This window comes from Drosophila ficusphila, unplaced genomic scaffold (assembly GCF_018152265.1).
Source record: "Drosophila ficusphila isolate 14025-0441.05 unplaced genomic scaffold, ASM1815226v1 contig_707, whole genome shotgun sequence".
Lineage (NCBI taxonomy): Eukaryota > Metazoa > Arthropoda > Insecta > Diptera > Drosophilidae > Drosophila > Drosophila ficusphila.
Window position 1 is genome coordinate 1 of NW_025064645.1, and position 23,658 is coordinate 23,658.

General features: G+C 39.6%; 3 non-coding genes and 1 pseudogene across 3 annotated transcripts; all 4 read left to right on the forward strand.

Annotated features, from left to right (window-relative positions):
• On the forward strand, positions 1-2,658 carry LOC122320651 (annotated as a pseudogene; the record flags this gene model as incomplete).
• Positions 2,659-14,631: 11,973 nt separating this feature from the next.
• LOC122320646 lies at positions 14,632-16,628 on the forward strand. The gene has a single exon (XR_006245757.1). It is a non-coding gene; the product is annotated as a small subunit ribosomal RNA (ribosomal RNA).
• A 601-nt stretch (positions 16,629-17,229) lies between these two features.
• LOC122320643 lies at positions 17,230-17,409 on the forward strand. The gene has a single exon (XR_006245754.1). It is a non-coding gene; the product is annotated as a 5.8S ribosomal RNA (ribosomal RNA).
• A 438-nt stretch (positions 17,410-17,847) lies between these two features.
• On the forward strand, positions 17,848-21,809 carry LOC122320647. Its single transcript, XR_006245758.1, has one exon. It is a non-coding gene; the product is annotated as a large subunit ribosomal RNA (ribosomal RNA).
• Positions 21,810-23,658: the final 1,849 nt, after the last annotated feature.

Sequence of the window (23,658 nt, forward strand, 5' to 3'; positions counted from 1 at the left end):
GATTTTCTTAGTAGCGGCGAGCGAAAAGAAATCAGTTCAGCACTAAGTCACTTTGTCTATATGGCAAATGTGAGATGCAGTGTATGGAGCGTCAATATTCTAGTATGAGAAATTAACGATTTAAGTCCTTCTTAAATGAGGCCATTTACCCATAGAGGGTGCCAGGCCCGTATAACGTTAATGATTACTAGATGATGTTTCCAAAGAGTCGTGTTGCTTGATAGTGCAGCACTAAGTGGGTGGTAAACTCCATCTAAAACTAAATATAACCATGAGACCGATAGTAAACAAGTACCGTGAGGGAAAGTTGAAAAGAACTCTGAATAGAGAGTTAAATAGTACGTGAAACTGCTTAGAGGTTAAGCCCGATGAACCTGAATATCCATTATGGAAAATTCATCATTAAAATTGTAATATTTAAACAATATTATGATAATAGTGTGCATTTTTTCCATATAAGGACATTGTAATCTATTAGCATACAAAATTTATCATAAAATATGGCTTATAGTTTATTTAAATTAAAATGCTTGCGTTTTAACACAAAATAAATGTCATTAATTTGATAAAGTGCTGATAGATTTATATGATTACAGTGCGTTAATTTTTCGGAATTATATAATGGCATAATTATCAATGATTTTTGTGTTTATTATATGCACTTGTATGATTAACAATGCGAAAGATTCAGGATACCTTCGGGACCCGTCTTGAAACACGGACCAAGGAGTCTAACATATGTGCAAGTTATTGGGATATAAACCTAATAGCGTAATTAACTTGACTAATAATGGGATTAGTTTTTTAACTATTTATAGTTAATTAACACAATCCCGGGGCGTTCTATATAGTTATGTATAATGATATTTATATTATTTATGCCTCTAACTGGAACGTACCTTGAGCATATATGCTGTGACCCGAAAGATGGTGAACTATACTTGATCAGGTTGAAGTCAGGGGAAACCCTGATGGAAGACCGAAACAGTTCTGACGTGCAAATCGATTGTCAGAATTGAGTATAGGGGCGAAAGACCAATCGAACCATCTAGTAGCTGGTTCCTTCCGAAGTTTCCCTCAGGATAGCTGGTGCATTTTAATATTATATAAAATAATCTTATCTGGTAAAGCGAATGATTAGAGGCCTTAGGGTCGAAACGATCTTAACCTATTCTCAAACTTTAAATGGGTAAGAACCTTAACTTTCTTGATATGAAGTTTAAGGTTATGATATAATGTGCCCAGTGGGCCACTTTTGGTAAGCAGAACTGGCGCTGTGGGATGAACCAAACGTAATGTTACGGTGCCCAAATTAACAACTCATGCAGATACCATGAAAGGCGTTGGTTGCTTAAAACAGCAGGACGGTGATCATGGAAGTCGAAATCCGCTAAGGAGTGTGTAACAACTCACCTGCCGAAGCAACTAGCCCTTAAAATGGATGGCGCTTAAGTTGTATACCTATACATTACCGCTAAAGTAGATGATTTATATTACTTGTAATATAAATTTTGAAACTTTAGTGAGTAGGAAGGTACAATGGTATGCGTAGAAGTGTTTGGCGTAAGCCTGCATGGAGCTGCCATTGGTACAGATCTTGGTGGTAGTAGCAAATAATCGAATGAGACCTTGGAGGACTGAAGTGGAGAAGGGTTTCGTGTGAACAGTGGTTGATCACGAGTTAGTCGGTCCTAAGTTCAAGGCGAAAGCCGAAAATTTTCAAGTAAAAAACTAATGACTAAATAAATATATATACAAGCCAAAAATAATATACTTGAATAATTTTGAACGAAAGGGAATACGGTTCCAATTCCGTAACCTGTTGAGTATCCGTTTGTTATTAAATATGGGCCTCGTGCTCATCCTGGCAACAGGAACGACCATAAAGAAGCCGTCGAGAGATATCGGAAGAGTTTTCTTTTCTGTTTTATAGCCGTACTACCATGGAAGTCTTTCGCAGAGAGATATGGTAGATGGGCTAGAAGAGCATGACATATACTGTTGTGTCGATATTTTCTCCTCGGACCTTGAAAATTTATGGTGGGGACACGCAAACTTCTCAACAGGCCGTACCAATATCCGCAGCTGGTCTCCAAGGTGAAGAGTCTCTAGTCGATAGAATAATGTAGGTAAGGGAAGTCGGCAAATTAGATCCGTAACTTCGGGATAAGGATTGGCTCTGAAGATTGAGATAGTCGGGCTTGATTGGGAAACAATAACATGGTTTATGTGCTCGTTCTGGGTAAATAGAGTGTCTATCATTTATGGTGGTTACTTGTTCCCCGGATAGTTTAGTTACGTAGCCAATTGTGGAACTTTCTTGCTAAAATTTTTAAGAATACTAATTGGCTCAAACCGATTAGTTCTTATTAATTATAACGATTATCAATTAACAATCAATTCAGAACTGGCACGGACTTGGGGAATCCGACTGTCTAATTAAAACAAAGCATTGTGATGGCCCTAGCGGGTGTTGACACAATGTGATTTCTGCCCAGTGCTCTGAATGTCAAAGTGAAGAAATTCAAGTAAGCGCGGGTCAACGGCGGGAGTAACTATGACTCTCTTAAGGTAGCCAAATGCCTCGTCATCTAATTAGTGACGCGCATGAATGGATTAACGACGGACGTGTGTTTTCGACGTGCTCCATTAATTTGTGAATAACTTTTGATTCCGTGCGAATTAATTGCTAATTTTTAGCTTAAAATTCGCGGATTCGCCTAGCGATTAAAATCGTGTAATTTTCCGGTCGGAAAAGTGCGGTTTTCCTCGCGAAAACATCGTGTGAAAGTTTGCAAACAACAGCACGTGTTGGAAATTTTCCGCTGCAGCTTGTGTGTGTGGGTGAGTAGAGCACAGCTTATTCTCCCCTACTCCCAATGGAGGGCGCGCTCTCTGAGAGCGAGCTGTCGGCGAGCAGTCGGGCCAGCAGTCGGCCCAGTAGTGCTGCGAGTACGGCGAGGCGTCGGCGCGGAAAGAGAGGGAAGGCGACGACGAGCGCGGTGCCGAAACCGACGCAGCCGAAGCTGTTGGCGCTTGACGTCAACGAGCCTCTGCCGGCGCCGGTAGGTGTGTTGGAGGAGAGCCCATTCTCCTCTCTCGAGGTGGCGTTGGCCTCAGCCTCTGCCGCTGCCGCTGGCGTCGCTGCCCTTTCCGCTGCTTCCCCCGCTGCCGCCTCCGCTGCTGCTCCCGCTGCTTCCCCTGCTGCTGCTCCCGCTGCTTCCCCTGCTGCTGCCCCCGCTGCTGCCCCTGCCGCTGCCCCCGCTGCTGCCCCCGCTGTCGCCAGGGATTCTGGTGGAGCCGCAGCTGCCCCCCTGTCCCCGTCTCCCCTCCCGTCGTCGCGTCCGTCCATGGTACGGTGGCCGAGCTGGCCAAGATCAAGGACGGATTCTTGGAAGAGGTTGTTGCGTCGAATTTATCGACCAAGCAGGCCTGCGCCATGATGCGGTGCCTGAACAGGTATGAGGGCCTGGTGCTTGCGCTCTCGGCGCGGAATGCAGCCTTGGAGGCTCTCCGCGACCAGCAGCGAATGCCGCCGCCGCCGCCCCCGAAGTCCGTCATGGCGCAGGCTGTGGTCCCCATGCCACCTGCTGGGTATGCAGCCGCATATCCCAGCCTGCCAGCGCCTCAAGCTGCTCCGGTGCCTGCCCCGCGGAAGCCACGCGAGACGTGGTCCGCCGTTGTGGTGAGCAAGGACCCGACAGTGAGCGGAAAAGAGGTTGCAGAAAAGGTGCGCAGGGAGATCGCCCCTTCGCTTGGCGTACGTCTGCATGAGGTGAGAGGGCTTGCGCGTGGCGGTGCCATCATCCGCACCCCCTCATCAGGCGAAATTCGCAAGGTTGTCGCAAACAAGAAGTTTGCAGAAGTTGGCCTGGAGATCAAGCAGAGCCCGGCGCAGCGACCCAAGGTGGTCGTTAGCAACGTCGACACTGCGACGAAGCCAGCTGACTTTATGAAGGACCTCTACAGGAACAACTTCGCGGAAGTAATGGATGTGGCCTCCTTTGAAAAGGCGGTACATCTCGAGAAGCCATGGTCTGCGGCTGACGGCGCCACAGTCAATGTGACGCTCGATGTCAACGCCGTGGCCCTTGAGGTGCTGGATGGTGCAAAGGCGTACATCGGCTGGTTCGCGTATAACTGCCGAGCCTTGGTGCGCACGTACGCCTGCCACAGGTGCGTCGGATTCGACCACAAGGTCGCCCAGTGCCGGTACAAGGAGAACGTGTGCCGCCAGTGCGGACAGAACGGCCACAGTGCGCGGAGTTGCACGAACCCGGTGGACTGCCGGAACTGCCGCTTCAAGGGGTATGCCTCGGGACACAATATGTTGTCCCCAAGCTGCCCAGTGTATGCGGCTGTGCTGGCGAGGGTGAATGCTAGACACTAATGTTTAGCATCATCCAGGCAAACTGTGGCCGAGGCCGAGCTGCGACGGTCGAGCTCGGAGTCCGATTGAGGGAATCAGGATTTCTGTTCGCACTTTTGCAGGAGCCATATCCAGGCGTCGGGAGGATGGATGTGCTGCCTGAAGGAATGAGGATCTTCGCCGATCGGCGAGGGAAGGCAGCCATCCTAGTGGATCACCAGGATGTCATCTGTATGCCAGTGGAGCCCCTCACCACCGACCACGGCGTATGCGTGAGCGTTAAAGGGAGTTTTGGCTCAATCTTCCTTTGCTCCGTATATTGCCAATTCGACGCCGACCTAGACCCGTATCTCAGATACATGGATGCGGTCCTGCTGCAGGCCAGCAGAACGCCGTGCATCATGGGACTTGATGCGAATGCAGTATCCCCCATGTGGTTTAGCAAACTCTCTCGGCAGACCGAGGGGCAAGCTAACCGCACCCGGGGTGAACTGCTGTCTGAGTGGATGCTGGAGAAAGGAGTCGTCGCTCTTAACCAGCACAGTGAGGTGTTCACGTTCGATAGCGGCAGAGCCCGCAGTGATATCGACGTGACGATCGCCAACGAAGCAGCATCTATGTGGGCCACATATGAGTGGAGAGTGGGCGAGTGGGAGTTAAGTGATCACAACAGGATTACTGTTGTTGCCACACCAACTACCACGCGCGCAGTTGAGAGCATAGCTCCTGTGCCGTCCTGGAACTTCTCCACTGCTCGCTGGCGATTGTTCGAAGAGGAATTGGTGAGCCGGGCAGCCGGACTTTCGGAAGACTTCTCTGAATCGCCGTTGGACCAGCAAGTTTCTGCCCTGCGGCAAGTGGTGCACGAGGCGTGCGACCTTGCGCTGGGTAGGAAGACGCCGAGATCGCCTAGGAGGAGAGCACGTTGGTGGACCGCCGACCTCAGCTCTGCGCGCCGCGAAGTCAGAAGACTTCGGCGCAGGCTCCAGGACGCCCGCCGACGGGGCGACGTCGAAAGGACTGAGCTGCTTGTGGTCGAACTGAGGATCGCCTCAGCCGGCTACAAGAAGCTCATTCTGAAGGCGAAGGAGGACAGCTGGAGAAACTTCGTGGGAGAGAACGCAGACGATCCATGGGGGCGCGTCTACAAGATTTGCCGCGGTCGTAACAAACGCTCGGAGATTGGGTGTCTTCGCGTAAACGGCGAGCTGGTCACCGATTGGGGTGACTGTGCGCGAGTGCTCCTCCGTAACTTTTTCCCAGTTGCGGAGTCAGATGCACCGATTGCCTACGCGGAGACAGTCCCACCGGCGCTCGATGAATTCGAGGTTGACGCTTGTGTCGCCAGGTTGAAGAGCAGACGCTCGCCTGGCATGGACGGCATCAACGGCACGATCTGCAAGGCGGTCTGGCGCGCCATACCTCAATACCTCACGAGGCTATTTTCCCGGTGTATCCGGTCGGGGTACTTTCCCAGCGAGTGGAAGTGTCCACGCGTAGTGGCGCTACTCAAGGGACCCGACAAGGACAAGTGCGAGCCATCCTCGTACAGGGGAATCTGTCTGCTGCCCGTTTTCGGCAAGGTGCTTGAGGGAATCATGGTGAATCGCGTTAGAGAAGTTCTTCCGGAAGGCTGCAGATGGCAGTTTGGATTTCGCCGAGGACGATGTGTGGAGGAAGCTTGGAGACACGTAAAGAGCAGTGTCGCCGCCAGCACGGCGCGATACGTGCTTGGACTTTTCGTGGACTTCAAAGGAGCTTTCGACAACGTCGAATGGTGCGCTGCACTGCGCCGATTGGCCGAGTTGGGATGCCGGGAAATGAGCTTGTGGCGAAGCTTCTTCTCCGGCCGAAGAGCAGTGATCCGAAGCAGTGTTGGTACCGTGGACGTACCAGTCACTAGAGGTTGCCCGCAGGGGTCAATCAGTGGCCCATTTATTTGGGATCTACTGATGGATGTACTGCTACAGCGCCTTGAGCCGTACTGCGCACTCAGCGCGTACGCGGATGACCTGCTTCTTCTCATCGAGGGAAACTCCCGACTCGCGCTTGAAGAAAAAGGAGCGCAACTAATGTCCATTGTTGAAACGTGGGGAGCAGAAATTGGTGTAACCGTTTCCACCAGCAAGACGGTGGTTATGCTGCTGAAGGGCAACATGGCGCGTACGCCATTGGTAAGATTTGCGGGAGCAAGCTTGCCGTATGTCCGCAGCTGCCGGTACCTTGGCATCAAAGTCAGTGAGCGCATGAGCTTCATGGTGCACATCACCTCGCTCAGAATGCGGATCACGGGAGTTGTTGGAGCATTGGCGCGTGTGCTTCGAGCCGACTGGGGCCTCAGTCCTCGAGCCAAGCGGACCATATATGCCGGACTCTTAGCACCCTGTGTGCTCTTTGGTGCCTCGGTATGGTATGTCAGTACGACGAGGCAAATAGTGGCCAGGAGGCGACTTATTGCCTGCCAAAGGCTGATCCTACTAGGAAGTCTTCCGGTATGCCGAACAGTGTCTTCCCTGGCACTGCAGGTTCTTGCTGGAGCTCCCCCGCTTGACTTGGCAGCAATGAAAATTGCTGTTAAGTTCAAGCTGAAGCGTGGATACCCGTTGGAGGAATACGACTGGCTCTACGGCGAAGACCTTTCAGGTCTAAGCTGGAAGCAGAGAATGGAGCGGATTGACGAGTGTCTATTGCGTGATTGGCAGGACAGATGGGATGATGTGGACTCCCCAGGACGGGTGACCCACAACTTCATCCCCAATGTCAGCCTCGTCCATCGAAATCCCAATTTTGGGTTTTCGATGCGCATGGGATTCCTGCTTACAGGGCACGGGTCGTTGAACGCATTTCTGCATAGCAGAGCTCTTAGCGATACCGCCGCATGCTCATGTGGCGATCCTAACGAGGATTGGGAGCACATCCTTTGTGCTTGCCCCCACTATGCAGATTTGCGCGACCTCAATGGACTTGGTGTGCAGCGCGTTGGCGAAACCTGGACATTTGGACGGATTCTGGAGGACGAGGACAGGACTCGGAGGCTGAAGGAGTTTGCTGAGGAAGTTTTCACCAGGAGAGGGAGGAACTCATAGTCTTCCCTTTTTGCTCACGCCGTGTGGTTAGCGGAGAAGAATACTGCCACAGCCCACCATTGCTTGTCGTAGGAGGCGACTAATATGGCATGGGCACTCTATCCGGGCTTGTCGGAGCCAAAAGGGAGGGTCCACCGAACCCTGCATTTCGGTACCACGGGTTGAGCAGTGCCTTCCAAGGCTGCTCATTGAGGTCGGCCCCCTTGTGGGAGTATCGTGGTGGCTGTGGTTGATACCTATATCGCGGGTAGAACTTTCAAGTTCGACGAAGAGTTGCGTATATACGACTCGGGTGCTGTGACCCTAAGATCAGAAGAGATTTTAGATAGATCTCGCTCCTCAGCAAGGGGGAGTGTTTGCCCGACAAGCACACACTCGAATTGCTACCGGGATAGTTGCTACGTACATAGCTGTAGCTTCTATTTTGGGGCGTTGGTCTGGCGCTTAATCTAGACACATGCACTATATACATGGGTATATAAGAGTGTCGTGGCTGTACTCCCTTCAATGTGGAACACGCCACGTTAAATAAAACTCGGAGGGATCCGATCCACACCACCTGTCCCTATCTACTATCTAGCGAAACCACAGCCAAGGGAACGGGCTTGGAATAATTAGCGGGGAAAGAAGACCCTTTTGAGCTTGACTCTAATCTGGCAGTGTAAGGAGACATAAGAGGTGTAGAATAAGTGGGAGATATTAGGCTTCGGTTTGATATCGCCAATGAAATACCACTACTCTTATTGTTTCCTTACTTACTTGATTAAATGGAACGTGTATCATTTCCTAGCCATTATACGGATATATTTATTATATCTTATGGTATTGGGTTTTGATGCAAGCTTCTTGATCAAAGTATCACGAGTTTGTTATATAATCGCAAACAAATTCTTTAATAAAACGATGCATTTATGTATTTTTGATTTGAAAATTTGGTATAACTCCAATTACTCAGGTATGATCCAATTCAAGGACATTGCCAGGTAGGGAGTTTGACTGGGGCGGTACATCTCTCAAATAATAACGGAGGTGTCCCAAGGCCAGCTCAGTGCGGACAGAAACCACACATAGAGCAAAAGGGCAAATGCTGACTTGATCTCGGTGTTCAGTACACACAGGGACAGCAAAAGCTCGGCCTATCGATCCTTTTGGTTTAAAGAGTTTTTAACAAGAGGTGTCAGAAAAGTTACCATAGGGATAACTGGCTTGTGGCGGCCAAGCGTTCATAGCGACGTCGCTTTTTGATCCTTCGATGTCGGCTCTTCCTATCATTGTGAAGCAAAATTCACCAAGCGTTGGATTGTTCACCCATGCAAGGGAACGTGAGCTGGGTTTAGACCGTCGTGAGACAGGTTAGTTTTACCCTACTAATGACAAAACGTTGTTGCGACAGCATTCCTGCGTAGTACGAGAGGAACCGCAGGTACGGACCAATGGCACAATACTTGTTCGAGCGAACAGTGGTATGACGCTACGTCCGTTGGATTATGCCTGAACGCCTCTAAGGTCGTATCCGTGCTGGACTGCAATGATAAATAAGGGGCAATTTGCATTGTATGGCTTCTAAACCATTTAAAGTTTATAATTCATTTTATAAACGACAATGGATGTGATGCCAATGTAATTTGTAACATAGTAAATTGGGAGGATCTTCGATCACCTGATGCCGCGCTAGTTACATATAAAAACATTATTTAATACAATGACAAAGCCTAGAATCAATTGTAAACGACTTTTGTAACAGGCAAGGTGTTGTAAGTGGTTGAGCAGCTGCCATACTGCGATCCACTGAAGCTTATCCTTTGCTTGATGATTCGATATTTAATAAAATAACGAAATGGAAAGAATATTATAATTATTAAATTTATTTTGATAATTATAATTTTGGATTTTTGGGGAATCCAAAGAAAAAGGTAGCCAAAAAGTACTCGTCATATTATTAGTGACGCATATAAGATCATGTCAAAGTAAAAGAAACAAAGTAATGTTTGAGATTAACTATGAATCCACTTTTACGGTAGCCAAATGTCCCGTCATATTATTAGTGACGCATATAAGATCATGTCAAAGTAAAAGAAACAAAGTAATGTTTGAGATTAACTATGAATCCACTTTTACGGTAGCCAAATGTTCCGTCATATTATTAGTGACGCATATAAGATCATGTCAAAGTAAAAGAAACAAAGTAATGTTTGAGATTAACTATGAATCCACTTTTACGGTAGCCAAATGTTCCGTCATATTATTAGTGACGCATATAAGATCATGTCAAAGTAAAAGAAACAAAGTAATGTTTGAGATTAACTATGAATCCACTTTTACGGTAGCCAAATGTCCCGTCATATTATTAGTGACGCATATAAGATCATGTCAAAGTAAAAGAAACAAAGTAATGTTTGAGATTAACTATGAATCCACTTTTACCGTAGCCAAATATTCCGTCATATTATTAGTGACGCATATAAGATCATGTCAAAGTAAAAGAAACAAAGTAATGTTTGAGATTAACTATGAATCCACTTTTACGGTAGCCAAATGTTCCGTCATATTAGTGACGCATATAAGATCATGTCAAAGTAAAAGAAACAAAGTAATGTTTGAGATTAACTATGAATCCACTTTTACGGTAGCCAAATGTTCCGTCATATTATTAGTGACGCATATAAGATCATGTCAAAGTAAAAGAAACAAAGTAATGTTTGAGATTAACTATGAATCCACTTTTACGGTAGCCAAATGTTCCGTCATATTATTAGTGACGCATATAAGATCATGTCAAAGTAAAAGAAACAAAGTAATGTTTGAGATTAACTATGAATCCACTTTTACGGTAGCCAAATGTTCCGTCATATTATTAGTGACGCATATAAGATCATGTCAAAGTAAAAGAAACAAAGTAATGTTTGAGATTAACTATGAATCCACTTTTACGGTAGCCAAATGTCCCGTCATATTATTAGTGACGCATATAAGATCATGTCAAAGTAAAAGAAACAAAGTAATGTTTGAGATTAACTATGAATCCACTTTTACGGTAGCCAAATGTCCCGTCATATTATTAGTGACGCATATAAGATCATGTCAAAGTAAAAGAAACAAAGTAATGTTTGAGATTAACTATGAATCCACTTTTACCGTAGCCAAATATTCCGTCATATTATTAGTGACGCATATAAGATCATGTCAAAGTAAAAGAAACAAAGTAATGTTTGAGATTAACTATGAATCCACTTTTACGGTAGCCAAATGTCCCGTCATATTATTAGTGACGCATATAAGATCATGTCAAAGTAAAAGAAACAAAGTAATGTTTGAGATTAACTATGAATCCACTTTTACCGTAGCCAAATGTTCCGTCATATTATTAGTGACGCATATAAGATCATGTCAAAGTAAAAGAAACAAAGTAATGTTTGAGATTAACTATGAATCCACTTTTACGGTAGCCAAATGTTCCGTCATATTATTAGTGACGCATATAAGATCATGTCAAAGTAAAAGAAACAAAGTAATGTTTGAGATTAACTATGAATCCACTTTTACGGTAGCCAAATGTCCCGTCATATTATTAGTGACGCATATAAGATCATGTCAAAGTAAAAGAAACAAAGTAATGTTTGAGATTAACTATGAATCCACTTTTACCGTAGCCAAATATTCCGTCATATTATTAGTGACGCATATAAGATCATGTCAAAGTAAAAGAAACAAAGTAATGTTTGAGATTAACTATGAATCCACTTTTACGGTAGCCAAATGTCCCGTCATATTATTAGTGACGCATATAAGATCATGTCAAAGTAAAAGAAACAAAGTAATGTTTGAGATAACTATATATAAACCTCTTTACGGTAACCAAGAGTCTCGTCACATTAATAATAATAGTTAATGAATGTATAGCCATATAGATGATTGGTGACCGGTAATGAAAAAAAAAAAAAACCTATATTTAATATATCTATAAATAATACATATTATTTGCGGAATCGTTCATATAATATTATACTATGATATAATATTATTAAAATAGGTAATTAATTTATTATTACGATATAAGTCACCCTGACTAACAAAAGATTTTTTAAAATACACAATTGAATGGCGGGAGTAACTGTAACTTTTAAAGTGTAGTTCAATGCCTTGTTAATCAATTAGTAATGTTCATCAATAAATTAATCAAATTCCTACTGTCCCGAAGAATTGCTACTGGGATAAAATTAAATTAAACCAACGCGGCTGGTGCTCACACTAAACACTTTTTTTCCATTAAAAATCATTATAGGTAGGCAAGGCAGTTTTGCCGATCAAAGTATTCTTCAAAATATATGAAATTATGATATCCGATATATATATATATATATATATGATATCAATAATATAAATAAATTTACCATATACATATGAAAATCAGTATGAATATCAATTATATGAAGAAATATATATCATATGTATATAAAAAAGTATGAAATATACCTATAAACCTACCTATAAGTGGTTGCCGACTCAAGTATTGTTTAAAACATATGATATGCATATGATTTTGTCAATAATATTAATAAATTAATCATATACATATGAAAATCAGCATAAATATCAATTATATTAAGAAATATATCATATGTATATAAAAAAGTATGAAATATACCTATAAACTCTTAAGTAAATTGAGAAAAAGCCACAGTGTGGGCTCATCTAGTACTGAAAACACCCGATATCTAGATAGGGTGTTCAAAAACTATTATAGGTAGGCAGTGGTTGCCGACCCAAGTATTGTTCAAAACATATGATATGCATATGATTTTGTCAATAATATTAATAAATTAACCATATACATATGAAAATCAGCATAAATATCAATTATATTAAGAAATATAACATATGTATATAAAAAAGTATGAAATATACCTATAAACTCTTAAGTAAATTGAGAAAAAGCCACAGTGTGGGCTCATCTAGTACTGAAAACACCCGATATCTAGATAGGGTGTTCAAAAACTATTATAGGTAGGCAGTGGTTGCCGACCCAAGTATTGTTCAAAACATATGATATGCATATGATTTTGTCAATAATATTAATAAATTAACCATATACATATGAAAATCAACATAAATATCAATTATATTAAGAAATATATCATATGTATATAAAAAAGTATGAAATATACCTATAAACTCTTAAGTAAATTAAGAGAAAGCCACAGTGTGGGCTCATCTAGTACAGAAAACACCCGATATCTAGATAGGGTGTTCAAAAACTATTATAGGTAGGCAGTGGTTGCCGACCCAAGTATTGTTCAAAACATATGATATGCATATGATTTTGTCAATAATATTAATAAATTAACCATATACATATGAAAATCAACATAAATATCAATTATATTAAGAAATATATCATATGTATATAAAAAAGTATGAAATATACCTATAAACTCTTAAGTAAATTAAGAGAAAGCCACAGTGTGGGCTCATCTAGTACAGAAAACACCCGATATCTAGATAGGGTGTTCAAAAACTATTATAGGTAGGCAGTGGTTGCCGACCCAAGTATTGTTCAAAACATATGATATGCATATGATTTTGTCAATAATATTAATAAATTAACCATATACATATGAAAATCAGCATAAATATCAATTATATTAAGAAATATATCATATGTATATAAAAAAGTATGAAATATACCTATAAACTCTTAAGTAAATTAAGAGAAAGCCACAGTGTGGGCTCATCTAGTACAGAAAACACCCGATATCTAGATAGGGTGTTCAAAAACTATTATAGGTAGGCAGTGGTTGCCGACCCAAGTATTGTTCAAAACATATGATATGCATATGATTTTGTCAATAATATAAATAAATTTACCATATACATATGAAAATCAGCATAAATATCAATTATATTAAGAAATATATCATATGTATATAAAAAAGTATGAAATATACCTATAAACTCTTAAGTAAATTAAGAGAAAGCCACAGTGTGGGCTCATCTAGTACAGAAAACACCCGATATCTAGATAGGGTGTTCAAAAACTATTATAGGTAGGCAGTGGTTGCCGACCCAAGTATTGTTCAAAACATATGATATGCATATGATTTTGTCAATAATATAAATAAATTTACCATATACATATGAAAATCAGCATAAATATAAATTATATGAAGAAGTAATTCATATGTATATAAAAAGTACTGAATTCAATATTCTCTTAAGTTATTATAGGAGAATAACTGTAGGGTGGGTGGCAAGCCCAATTGAAAATGCCCGATTTCAAGACATCGATGCAAAAAACTACTATAGGATGGTCAGTGGATGTCCATCTAGAATTGATATAAATCTATGTATATAATATGATTTAGTCAATGTTGACAATATATATTATAATATTATCCGTATAAATTTGTTTCTTTATTCTTTTTGAATACGAGACTTGGCTGAGCGGACTAATATTATTAAAACTCAAGATAATAACGTTGAAACGTGCGCCAAGGTTATATATGTATATATATAATAACAATTGGTTTCCAATTATTATCGTTAATTTTTGGTGGCAGGCTAATATAATGTATATTAAATTAGTACCTGCCTTAAAATCGGACGCACTATATCGTTTGCCGGTATAGTGAGTTCAAATAAAATAATAATATTTTTTAATAATATTATTATTAAATAAATACTTATTTTTCATATGCGCTCGGTTTTATATTATATATCATTCGAGAGTTATATGGAAAAATGTTAAATTTTAAATTTAACATCAAAATACAAATGATTTAATTCAATATTTATATTGATTAAACAAAAATTGCAAATGTGTGGATACATAAATAATTATGTATGTTGAAATAAAATGATATTTTAGAATAAAATATTGTACATATAATAAAATTATAGTAGCAAATATATATTAAATAAAAATTATGTTATAAAATTATACATACATACGTATATTTATATATATGATGTAATGAATAATTCTTATAACATCTAAAACTTGTTATATTAGTGGCGAAACAAGTATAAAACAAAACATAAAAGAAGGATTACGAATGCTATACAAGTTTTGGCCGTAATCAAATTCAAAAAATAGAATATTAAAATAATAGATCTATAATATTTATATTGCATTATTTCTATTCGAAAATATGAATGAAATATGTAAAGAAAAACATTATTCTGGTTGATCCTGCCAGTAGTTATATGCTTGTCTCAAAGATTAAGCCATGCATGTCTAAGTACACACGAATTAAAAGTGAAACCGCAAAAGGCTCATTATATCAGTTATGGTTCCTTAGATCGTTAACAGTTACTTGGATAACTGTGGTAATTCTAGAGCTAATACATGCAATTAAAACATGAACCTTTATGGGACATGTGCTTCTATTAGGCTAAAACCAAGCGATCGCAAGATCGTTATATTGGTTGAACTCTAGATAACATGCAGATCGTATGGTCATGTACCGACGACAGATCTTTCAAATGTCTGCCCTATCAACTTTTGATGGTAGTATCTAGGACTACCATGGTTGCAACGGGTAACGGGGAATCAGGGTTCGATTCCGGAGAGGGAGCCTGAGAAACGGCTACCACATCTAAGGAAGGCAGCAGGCGCGTAAATTACCCACTCCCAGCTCGGGGAGGTAGTGACGAAAAATAACAATACAGGACTCATATCCGAGGCCCTGTAATTGGAATGAGTACACTTTAAATCCTTTAACAAGGACCAATTGGAGGGCAAGTCTGGTGCCAGCAGCCGCGGTAATTCCAGCTCCAATAGCGTATATTAAAGTTGTTGCGGTTAAAACGTTCGTAGTTGAACTTGTGCTTCATACGGGTAGTACAACTTACATTTGTGGTTAGTACTATACCTTTATGTATGTAAGCGTATTACCGGTGGAGTTCTTATATGTGATTAAGTACTTGTATTTTTTCATATGTTCCTCCTATTTAAAAACCTGCATTAGTGCTCTTAAACGAGTGTTATTGTGGGCCGGTACAATTACTTTGAACAAATTAGAGTGCTTAAAGCAGGCTTCAAATGCCTGAATATTCTGTGCATGGGATAATGAAATAAGACCTCTGTTCTGCTTTCATTGGTTTTCAGATCAAGAGGTAATGATTAATAGAAGCAGTTTGGGGGCATTAGTATTACGACGCGAGAGGTGAAATTCTTGGACCGTCGTAAGACTAACTTAAGCGAAAGCATTTGCCAAAGATGTTTTCATTAATCAAGAACGAAAGTTAGAGGTTCGAAGGCGATCAGATACCGCCCTAGTTCTAACCATAAACGATGCCAGCTAGCAATTGGGTGTAGCTACTTTTATGGCTCTCTCAGTCGCTTCCCGGGAAACCAAAGCTTTTGGGCTCCGGGGGAAGTATGGTTGCAAAGCTGAAACTTAAAGGAATTGACGGAAGGGCACCACCAGGAGTGGAGCCTGCGGCTTAATTTGACTCAACACGGGAAAACTTACCAGGTCCGAACATAAGTGTGTAAGACAGATTGATAGCTCTTTCTCGAATCTATGGGTGGTGGTGCATGGCCGTTCTTAGTTCGTGGAGTGATTTGTCTGGTTAATTCCGATAACGAACGAGACTCAAATATATTAAATAGATATCTTCAGGATTATGGTGTTGAAGCTTATATAGCCTTCATTCATGGTGGGCAGTAAAATGTTTATTGTGTTTGAATGTGTTTATGTAAGTGGAGCCGTACCTGTTGGTTTGTCCCATTATAAGGACACTAGCTTCTTAAATGGACAAATTGCGTCTAGCAATAATGAGATTGAGCAATAACAGGTCTGTGATGCCCTTAGATGTCCTGGGCTGCACGCGCGCTACAATGAAAGTATCAACGTGTATTTCCTAGACCGAGAGGTCCGGGTAAACCGCTGAACCACTTTCATGCTTGGGATTGTGAACTGAAACTGTTCACATGAACTTGGAATTCCCAGTAAGTGTGAGTCATTAACTCGCATTGATTACGTCCCTGCCCTTTGTACACACCGCCCGTCGCTACTACCGATTGAATTATTTAGTGAGGTCTCCGGACGTGATCACTGTGACGCCTTGCGTGTTACGGTTGTTTCGCAAAAGTTGACCGAACTTGATTATTTAGAGGAAGTAAAAGTCGTAACAAGGTTTCCGTAGGTGAACCTGCGGAAGGATCATTATTGTATATAATATCTTTACCGTAAACAACAATAACTTGTTTTAATTATAAAATATATTTTTATAATATAACAAGATAAAATTGCCAAACAATTATATATTTATAAAAAAAAGAAGTTCAATGAAAATTTGGATTAAATTTTTTTATAAATAAAATCAAGCAAACAAGAATAATAATCAAGCAAATTAAATTGTATTATAATATATTCACAAATTTATGTTTATATATTATAATATGAAACTTGCGTGTATATGGACCATAATATACACGCGTTGCGAATATGTATTGTTCATCATAGTTATGGGCATACATTGGCTAATGCAACAACCTAAAATGTTGAATGTTGTACCTGGTTTACTTCAGGTTAATGTTTTATATAAAAAACGCAATATTATATCACATTAAAATTATATGAAATTGTAAATTATCCAAGTAATAAATGGTATAATATTGTTTATATAAAACTAAGACATTTCGCAGCATTTCGTTTTAGGTATAAAAAAAAAGATTTATTGAAGGAATTGATATATGCCAGTAAAATGGTGTATTTTTAATTTCTTTCAATAAATTCATATTTGACAAATTGAAATAATAAATATAAAAACTCTAAGCGGTGGATCACTCGGCTCATGGGTCGATGAAGAACGCAGCAAACTGTGCGTCATCGTGTGAACTGCAGGACACATGAACATCGACATTTTGAACGCATATCGCAGTCCATGCTGTTATGGTACTTTAATTAATTTTTTAGTGCTGCTTGGACTACATATGGTTGAGGGTTGTAAGACTATGCTAATTAAGTTGTTTAGAAATTTGGTAATCAAATTTCTAAGCATATGGTATATTATTGGATAAAAATTTTAATTAAATATAATTATTATTTTTATTCATAATATTAAAATATCTATGGAAAACATTATCTCACATTATAAATAATTTGATTGTGAAAAACGAAGAAAAATATTTTCATTTTCAATCATATAATACTGAGGAATGTCTAGCATAAAAAATGTTTGAAATATTTTTCATCTAGAATTGTCTCTTATTAATGATTTAGTAAAATTGAAATCTTTTGTAAATGTTATTGTTCTTCGTTAAATTCGTTTAAAACTCATAACTAAATTAAAACTAATTAACGAAAAAAATTTTTATACGAATTCATTAAATGTTTCTCCATTATATAAATGTAAAGAATATATTGAAAAAAAAAATGTTATATACAACCTCAACTCATATGGGACTACCCCCTGAATTTAAGCATATTAATTAGGGGAGGAAAAGAAACTAACTAGGATTTTCTTAGTAGCGGCGAGCGAAAAGAAATCAGTTCAGCACTAAGTCACTTTGTCTATATGGCAAATGTGAGATGCAGTGTATGGAGCGTCAATATTCTAGTATGAGAAATTAACGATTTAAGTCCTTCTTAAATGAGGCCATTTACCCATAGAGGGTGCCAGGCCCGTATAACGTTAATGATTACTAGATGATGTTTCCAAAGAGTCGTGTTGCTTGATAGTGCAGCACTAAGTGGGTGGTAAACTCCATCTAAAACTAAATATAACCATGAGACCGATAGTAAACAAGTACCGTGAGGGAAAGTTGAAAAGAACTCTGAATAGAGAGTTAAATAGTACGTGAAACTGCTTAGAGGTTAAGCCCGATGAACCTGAATATCCATTATGGAAAATTCATCATTAAAATTGTAATATTTAAACAATATTATGATAATAGTGTGCATTTTTTCCATATAAGGACATTGTAATCTATTAGCATACAAAATTTATCATAAAATATGGCTTATAGTTTATTTAAATTAAAATGCTTGCGTTTTAACACAAAATAAATGTCATTAATTTGATAAAGTGCTGATAGATTTATATGATTACAGTGCGTTAATTTTTCGGAATTATATAATGGCATAATTATCAATGATTTTTGTGTTTATTATATGCACTTGTATGATTAACAATGCGAAAGATTCAGGATACCTTCGGGACCCGTCTTGAAACACGGACCAAGGAGTCTAACATATGTGCAAGTTATTGGGATATAAACCTAATAGCGTAATTAACTTGACTAATAATGGGATTAGTTTTTTAACTATTTATAGTTAATTAACACAATCCCGGGGCGTTCTATATAGTTATGTATAATGATATTTATATTATTTATGCCTCTAACTGGAACGTACCTTGAGCATATATGCTGTGACCCGAAAGATGGTGAACTATACTTGATCAGGTTGAAGTCAGGGGAAACCCTGATGGAAGACCGAAACAGTTCTGACGTGCAAATCGATTGTCAGAATTGAGTATAGGGGCGAAAGACCAATCGAACCATCTAGTAGCTGGTTCCTTCCGAAGTTTCCCTCAGGATAGCTGGTGCATTTTAATATTATATAAAATAATCTTATCTGGTAAAGCGAATGATTAGAGGCCTTAGGGTCGAAACGATCTTAACCTATTCTCAAACTTTAAATGGGTAAGAACCTTAACTTTCTTGATATGAAGTTTAAGGTTATGATATAATGTGCCCAGTGGGCCACTTTTGGTAAGCAGAACTGGCGCTGTGGGATGAACCAAACGTAATGTTACGGTGCCCAAATTAACAACTCATGCAGATACCATGAAAGGCGTTGGTTGCTTAAAACAGCAGGACGGTGATCATGGAAGTCGAAATCCGCTAAGGAGTGTGTAACAACTCACCTGCCGAAGCAACTAGCCCTTAAAATGGATGGCGCTTAAGTTGTATACCTATACATTACCGCTAAAGTAGATGATTTATATTACTTGTAATATAAATTTTGAAACTTTAGTGAGTAGGAAGGTACAATGGTATGCGTAGAAGTGTTTGGCGTAAGCCTGCATGGAGCTGCCATTGGTACAGATCTTGGTGGTAGTAGCAAATAATCGAATGAGACCTTGGAGGACTGAAGTGGAGAAGGGTTTCGTGTGAACAGTGGTTGATCACGAGTTAGTCGGTCCTAAGTTCAAGGCGAAAGCCGAAAATTTTCAAGTAAAAAACTAATGACTAAATAAATATATATACAAGCCAAAAATAATATACTTGAATAATTTTGAACGAAAGGGAATACGGTTCCAATTCCGTAACCTGTTGAGTATCCGTTTGTTATTAAATATGGGCCTCGTGCTCATCCTGGCAACAGGAACGACCATAAAGAAGCCGTCGAGAGATATCGGAAGAGTTTTCTTTTCTGTTTTATAGCCGTACTACCATGGAAGTCTTTCGCAGAGAGATATGGTAGATGGGCTAGAAGAGCATGACATATACTGTTGTGTCGATATTTTCTCCTCGGACCTTGAAAATTTATGGTGGGGACACGCAAACTTCTCAACAGGCCGTACCAATATCCGCAGCTGGTCTCCAAGGTGAAGAGTCTCTAGTCGATAGAATAATGTAGGTAAGGGAAGTCGGCAAATTAGATCCGTAACTTCGGGATAAGGATTGGCTCTGAAGATTGAGATAGTCGGGCTTGATTGGGAAACAATAACATGGTTTATGTGCTCGTTCTGGGTAAATAGAGTGTCTATCATTTATGGTGGTTACTTGTTCCCCGGATAGTTTAGTTACGTAGCCAATTGTGGAACTTTCTTGCTAAAATTTTTAAGAATACTAATTGGCTCAAACCGATTAGTTCTTATTAATTATAACGATTATCAATTAACAATCAATTCAGAACTGGCACGGACTTGGGGAATCCGACTGTCTAATTAAAACAAAGCATTGTGATGGCCCTAGCGGGTGTTGACACAATGTGATTTCTGCCCAGTGCTCTGAATGTCAAAGTGAAGAAATTCAAGTAAGCGCGGGTCAACGGCGGGAGTAACTATGACTCTCTTAAGGTAGCCAAATGCCTCGTCATCTAATTAGTGACGCGCATGAATGGATTAACGAGATTCCTACTGTCCCTATCTACTATCTAGCGAAACCACAGCCAAGGGAACGGGCTTGGAATAATTAGCGGGGAAAGAAGACCCTTTTGAGCTTGACTCTAATCTGGCAGTGTAAGGAGACATAAGAGGTGTAGAATAAGTGGGAGATATTAGGCTTCGGTTTGATATCGCCAATGAAATACCACTACTCTTATTGTTTCCTTACTTACTTGATTAAATGGAACGTGTATCATTTCCTAGCCATTATACGGATATATTTATTATATCTTATGGTATTGGGTTTTGATGCAAGCTTCTTGATCAAAGTATCACGAGTTTGTTATATAATCGCAAACAAATTCTTTAATAAAACGATGCATTTATGTATTTTTGATTTGAAAATTTGGTATAACTCCAATTACTCAGGTATGATCCAATTCAAGGACATTGCCAGGTAGGGAGTTTGACTGGGGCGGTACATCTCTCAAATAATAACGGAGGTGTCCCAAGGCCAGCTCAGTGCGGACAGAAACCACACATAGAGCAAAAGGGCAAATGCTGACTTGATCTCGGTGTTCAGTACACACAGGGACAGCAAAAGCTCGGCCTATCGATCCTTTTGGTTTAAAGAGTTTTTAACAAGAGGTGTCAGAAAAGTTACCATAGGGATAACTGGCTTGTGGCGGCCAAGCGTTCATAGCGACGTCGCTTTTTGATCCTTCGATGTCGGCTCTTCCTATCATTGTGAAGCAAAATTCACCAAGCGTTGGATTGTTCACCCATGCAAGGGAACGTGAGCTGGGTTTAGACCGTCGTGAGACAGGTTAGTTTTACCCTACTAATGACAAAACGTTGTTGCGACAGCATTCCTGCGTAGTACGAGAGGAACCGCAGGTACGGACCAATGGCACAATACTTGTTCGAGCGAACAGTGGTATGACGCTACGTCCGTTGGATTATGCCTGAACGCCTCTAAGGTCGTATCCGTGCTGGACTGCAATGATAAATAAGGGGCAATTTGCATTGTATGGCTTCTAAACCATTTAAAGTTTATAATTCATTTTATAAACGACAATGGATGTGATGCCAATGTAATTTGTAACATAGTAAATTGGGAGGATCTTCGATCACCTGATGCCGCGCTAGTTACATATAAAAACATTATTTAATACAATGACAAAGCCTAGAATCAATTGTAAACGACTTTTGTAACAGGCAAGGTGTTGTAAGTGGTTGAGCAGCTGCCATACTGCGATCCACTGAAGCTTATCCTTTGCTTGATGATTCGATATTTAATAAAATAACGAAATGGAAAGAATATTATAATTATTAAATTTATTTTGATAATTATAATTTTGGATTTTTGGGGAATCCAAAGAAAAAGGTAGCCAAAAAGTACTCGTCATATTATTAGTGACGCATATAAGATCATGTCAAAGTAAAAGAAACAAAGTAATGTTTGAGATTAACTATGAATCCACTTTTACGGTAGCCAAATGTCCCGTCATATTATTAGTGACGCATATAAGATCATGTCAAAGTAAAAGAAACAAAGTAATGTTTGAGATTAACTATGAATCCACTTTTACGGTAGCCAAATGTTCCGTCATATTATTAGTGACGCATATAAGATCATGTCAAAGTAAAAGAAACAAAGTAATGTTTGAGATTAACTATGAATCCACTTTTACGGTAGCCAAATGTTCCGTCATATTATTAGTGACGCATATAAGATCATGTCAAAGTAAAAGAAACAAAGTAATGTTTGAGATTAACTATGAATCCACTTTTACGGTAGCCAAATGTCCCGTCATATTATTAGTGACGCATATAAGATCATGTCAAAGTAAAAGAAACAAAGTAATGTTTGAGATTAACTATGAATCCACTTTTACCGTAGCCAAATATTCCGTCATATTATTAGTGACGCATATAAGATCATGTCAAAGTAAAAGAAACAAAGTAATGTTTGAGATTAACTATGAATCCACTTTTACGGTAGCCAAATGTTCCGTCATATTAGTGACGCATATAAGATCATGTCAAAGTAAAAGAAACAAAGTAATGTTTGAGATTAACTATGAATCCACTTTTACGGTAGCCAAATGTTCCGTCATATTATTAGTGACGCATATAAGATCATGTCAAAGTAAAAGAAACAAAGTAATGTTTGAGATTAACTATGAATCCACTTTTACGGTAGCCAAATGTTCCGTCATATTATTAGTGACGCATATAAGATCATGTCAAAGTAAAAGAAACAAAGTAATGTTTGAGATTAACTATGAATCCACTTTTACGGTAGCCAAATGTTCCGTCATATTATTAGTGACGCATATAAGATCATGTCAAAGTAAAAGAAACAAAGTAATGTTTGAGATTAACTATGAATCCACTTTTACGGTAGCCAAATGTCCCGTCATATTATTAGTGACGCATATAAGATCATGTCAAAGTAAAAGAAACAAAGTAATGTTTGAGATTAACTATGAATCCACTTTTACGGTAGCCAAATGTCCCGTCATATTATTAGTGACGCATATAAGATCATGTCAAAGTAAAAGAAACAAAGTAATGTTTGAGATTAACTATGAATCCACTTTTACCGTAGCCAAATATTCCGTCATATTATTAGTGACGCATATAAGATCATGTCAAAGTAAAAGAAACAAAGTAATGTTTGAGATTAACTATGAATCCACTTTTACGGTAGCCAAATGTCCCGTCATATTATTAGTGACGCATATAAGATCATGTCAAAGTAAAAGAAACAAAGTAATGTTTGAGATTAACTATGAATCCACTTTTACCGTAGCCAAATGTTCCGTCATATTATTAGTGACGCATATAAGATCATGTCAAAGTAAAAGAAACAAAGTAATGTTTGAGATTAACTATGAATCCACTTTTACGGTAGCCAAATGTTCCGTCATATTATTAGTGACGCATATAAGATCATGTCAAAGTAAAAGAAACAAAGTAATGTTTGAGATTAACTATGAATCCACTTTTACGGTAGCCAAATGTCCCGTCATATTATTAGTGACGCATATAAGATCATGTCAAAGTAAAAGAAACAAAGTAATGTTTGAGATTAACTATGAATCCACTTTTACCGTAGCCAAATATTCCGTCATA